Below are 4,669 nucleotides of genomic sequence, written 5' to 3'. Positions count from 1 at the left end.
CTCCCGTTACCGCAGAAACCGGGCGGGGAAGGGGCGGCCCCGGGAGGGCAGGGCCGGGATGGGGACCAGTGATGGGGGGGAGCCACCGGTCCTGGTCCTCCTGCTGCACCCCCCCCCCCCCCATCCCGGCCCCGGGACAGCCGCTTCCCATGGGAAGGGAGGAGGATGCTCCGTGCGTGGGACCGGGCGGGAGGAAGGGGCTGGGCAGGTTTTACGTGGTGGAGAGCAGGGAGAAGCTGGACATGGGCTGGAAAGCAGAGGTTTGGGGTCAGGTTTTGCTCTAAAGGGAGCGTTTTCCCTCTTTACACTTAATAAGAGCCTCTAAAAAGGGTTTGAGCACCCGGGTCTAGTGGGAAGCGTCTAGGGATGGATCTAGATGAGCTCTAAGTTCCTTCCAACCCCAACCATTCCATCAGTCTGTAAGAAAGGGGCATTTCCCTGCGAGAATCACTCCCCAATCTGTGCATTTCACTTGCAAACTTTGGACCAACCCCAAAAGACCTCCCAGAGCCTTTTTCAGTGATGGCAAGAAGCAAAAGCCACCAGCACCGGACACTGGAATCCTGTGCCTCTGCCTGGGCTAATGCCGGCTCCCACGTCACTGCCTGTCAGCAGCCTGTCATGATGGGATGTAATTAAGATGCTGTTGAAGATCAAGCAGCTGGAATGAAAGCTGAGCTCTCCTCTGTGCTGTGAACCAGCTCGGGAAGAAATGAAGGGATGTAAAGCTGTATTTAAGTTGATAATGTGGCAGATCTAACTCGAGATGCTAATGAGTAGATTTAAAGGGCTGATCTGAGCCTGGTGAAATGAATACAGAGAGGCTCATCAGCTCTAATGGCCAGATGGGACGTTGCATTGAGGATGAAGGGGAAGAAACCACCTAATAAGATGACACAGCTTAAATCCTGACTCCAGCCGTCTCTGGGCTGGGCCCCTGTTGAGCAAAGAGTCATCTGAACACAGTCTGCTTGGGCTGGGATGACAAGAGACATAAAACACACTGACAGAGAATGTAATCAGTGGTAAAGTGTCAGCACCGAGCTGTCAGGGCCCTCTTTAACATCCAGCAGCAGCTTCATCAGTGGGGCTGAGAGAGAGGAAACAAGGAAGGATGGGAGGGTTTCCAGCTCCTGGCCTTCTTCATTGTATTTACACAGCCAGGAGGAGCGTGGACCTGTGAGTGGCACCATGGCCCTTTCCATCCCTTTGGAATGCAGGACTCCAAAGGAGTCACAGCAAAGAGCACGCAGGGACTGCAGAGCCCATCAGAGCGGGATGGTGATGTCAACCATGGGTTTTCACACACCAGTGGAGCTCCCCTTTCCTTGTTTAACGTTGAAACAAGGCACCGGAATGAAATACGTGCTCGGAGCAGCCCTGGGTAGCACGGGGTTTATTCAGGCATGAGGAGGAGCAGCACGAACCTGCCTCTTCCTATGATCCCTTTGTTCCTTGAAGAGCTTCCCATCTGCGCTTGGAGCAAGGATGGGAGTGGGGGAGCACGTGTCCTGCTGAGAGCCCCCCTGAACCCCAGCCAAGGCCTGTGGTGGGCAGTGATGGAGAAGAGAAGCCCAAGCAGAGAGAGTCAGCACTTGTGAGAGCAGAGGGAAGGGGATTGAGGGTTAAACAGAAGGCAAAACCCCTTTGGGGGGGATCTGGAAGCGGCAGTGCTGTACACTGAGAGTTGGGGATCTGCTAGGAGCGGAAGGCAATCGGGGAACATGGAGATCCTTTTGACACTTGTAGTGCCAGAGTGAGATTCCAGCCCTGCTGGGAAGAAGCTGCTCCGAGCTGTGAGGACAGCCTGCGCCTGTCGCCGTGGGTTTCCAATGGCAACACACATGGCAGATGGGAACCTTATTATCCAGGGCACCGGGGCTCTGAGGATGGGCTGTGCCAATGCCTGGCGTGTGGAGCAGCCTGGCTCGGGCCTCAGGGCTCTCCACCTGGACCTTTCCCAGCCATCGGGGTCGCTCCAGACCTGGAGCTATGGGAAGGAGGTAAAGAGGGGCGGCAGACACCAGCGCACAGGGTTGCGTTAGGTGCAGGGTGACGAGAGCCATCGCTGTGTATGGCAGAGGGTGATGGAGGTGGTGGGTGATGGAATCATAGAATCATAGAACAGTTAGGGCTGGAAAGGAGCTTAAGATCATCAAATTCCAACCCTCTGCCATGGGCAGGGACACCTCACACTAAACCATCTCACCCAAGGCCTCGTCCAATCTGGCCTTGAACACTGCCAGGGATAGAGCATTCACAGCCTCTCTGGGCACCCATTCCAGTGCCTCACCGCCCTAACAGGAAAGAATTCCTCCTTATATCCAATCTAAACTTGCCCTGTTTCAGTTTTAACCCATTACCCCTTGTCCTGTCACTACAGCCCCTAATGAAGAGTCCCTCCCCAGCATCCCTATAGGCCCCCTTCAGATACTGGAAGCTGCTCTGAGGTCTCCACGCAGCTTCTCTTCTCCAGGCTGAACAGCCCCAACTTTCTCATCCTGTCTTCATATGGGGGGTGCTCCAGCCCCTGATCATTCTTGTCGCCTCCTCTGGACTTGTTCCAACAGTTCCATGTCCTTTTTATGTTGAGGACACCAGAACTGCCCATGGGGATTCATCCTTTTTACACTGGACATACCCTTCTCCAGTTTATGCTATTTTTATGAATAAACAGAACCCTTTACCTTCTTCTGACCTCTTGATGCTGTGAACAGATACACAGCTTCATATTACAGGTGACTCACATTCAGAATGCTGATTATGCACTGAAAAGCAGCACAGTACTTGTCTGAATAAGCCATTGGAGAGGGAAAGGCTCTTTCAGAGCTGCTCTCTGGTGAGCAGGATGCTGCTGCATCCAAGCGGAGCTGCATGAGGCTTTTTCCCCTTGGAAACACTGGCTTGGGAAGCAAAGTCCTGCCTTGTGTTGAGAGGGCCTTCAGGCTCCCCAGGTAGCACCACACTCATTTCTACACCTCCCTTTGAACACAAGGACCCCAAAGCTCTTCCCAGCTTCACCCAGCAGCTCTGGCAATAGAAGCAGGGCCCTGGCATCCCTCTCCATGCGGATGCTGGGGCAGCTTTCCACGAGCCTCTGTTTTTGGCCCAGACAAGCTGTTGCTCCCATGGTGGCTCAGCCCATGACCCCACTCCTACGCCAGCCCCATCCTTCTCCCCTCGCTCATCACTTCGGCATATGCTCATCTATTTTGAATCCCGCCTATGTGTGAGGCTGGGCTGCTCCTAATCTCGTCTCCCTGCCGGGCGTCAGTCTCTTGGCATGTGCCTTTTCCCTGTCTGCCTCCCTCTCTTTATGGCCTGGGGATATTTTTACCTCCACCCTCTAATTAGAGGTGGTTTTCTATGGGTGCTTTGCTCACAAGAGGCTCCCAGAGTGGTCAGCGGGAGCTGGGAATGCCCGTGCTTAGAATAAACCCACTGCCTCCCAGCAGGATGCTTTGAGGCTGCATTCCTTGGGGTCTGTCTGCAGCAGCATGGTGGGGTGACAGCTATAGAGAGGAGCCACATAGCTCTCATCCCCAGGGATCCCCAAGCCAGCTGTACTGGTCCAGGGATGGAGCAGAAGTGGTCCTCACTACGGGTTCAGCACCAAACCCGGTCTCCCTGGCCTCCCAGCACCACGATGCTCAAGCACTGGGATCTGCCCGGCTCTCAGCATCCTCCCCATGCTCCATGCAGGAAGCTGTGATCCCAAAGGCTGGGGTGTGCAGCCCTTTTCTCTCCTCGATGGGCAGGGAGCATCTGCAACCCCTGGGGCTGCTGGAGCTCTGTTCACAGCCAAATCCTCTCCCTCCTGCCCCTCAGTCCCCCCAGCAAAGCGGAGCTGTGGATCACAGGACCAGGGTCACCATCCCGTTACACTGCTCGCTTCCAGGCCAAGGCAAGCTGGGACATGGCATCAGCTCCAGTCTGAGTCCTGCCAGCATCCCCAGGCTGACACTGGGAGGAGGAGAGTGGGACTGCTCCCGTTTCCTCTGCCTGGGGTCAGTGGGAAGGGGATCATGGAATCCCAGCCTGCTTTGTGTTGGAAGGGACCTTAAGGCTCATCCTTAAAGCCACGAGCAGGGACCCCTTCCACTGGAGCAGCTTGCTCCAAGCCCCTGTGTCCAACCTGGCCTTGAGCACTGCCAGGGATGGGGCAGCCACAGCTTCTCCATTCAAGTCATCCCAGTGTCCCATCACCCTCACAGGGAAGAGCTTCTGCCTAAGAGCTCATCTCCATCTCCCCTCAAGCCATTCCCCTTGGCCTGTCCCTGCATCCCTTGTCCCAAGCCCCTCTCCAGGTTTCCCCTTTAGGCCCTGGAGCTGCTCTAAGGTCTCCCCTTCAGGATCTTTCTCTTCTCCAGCTGGAAAAGCCCAGCTCTCTCAGCCTGTAGATGCTTCCTCTCTCCTGATCCCACTCAACACAAACAGGTTAACAACTGTTGGAGCTACCGCTCCGTTGCATTTATCCCTGTTCTTGAGAGAAGACAAGGGATATAGAGGGAAAAGCTTGAGGTGAGTGAGGATGTCCTGCTCCCACAGTCCTCCCCTTGTGCTGGTTCCTCTGTTGCACTGATTTACTGCTTAATAAGTGCTTTATCTCCAGCAGACAGTGCTTGATTCCCCACCTTACGCTGGTTTTAATGGCTCCTGATGACTCCCA

The sequence above is a fragment of the Neopsephotus bourkii genome, unplaced genomic scaffold, assembly GCF_033783945.1.
Source record: "Neopsephotus bourkii isolate Nb327-2 ecotype Australia unplaced genomic scaffold, CSIRO-AGI_Nbou_v1 NB_1433, whole genome shotgun sequence".
NCBI lineage: Eukaryota > Metazoa > Chordata > Aves > Psittaciformes > Psittacidae > Neopsephotus > Neopsephotus bourkii.
This window is presented reverse-complemented; position numbering follows the sequence as displayed.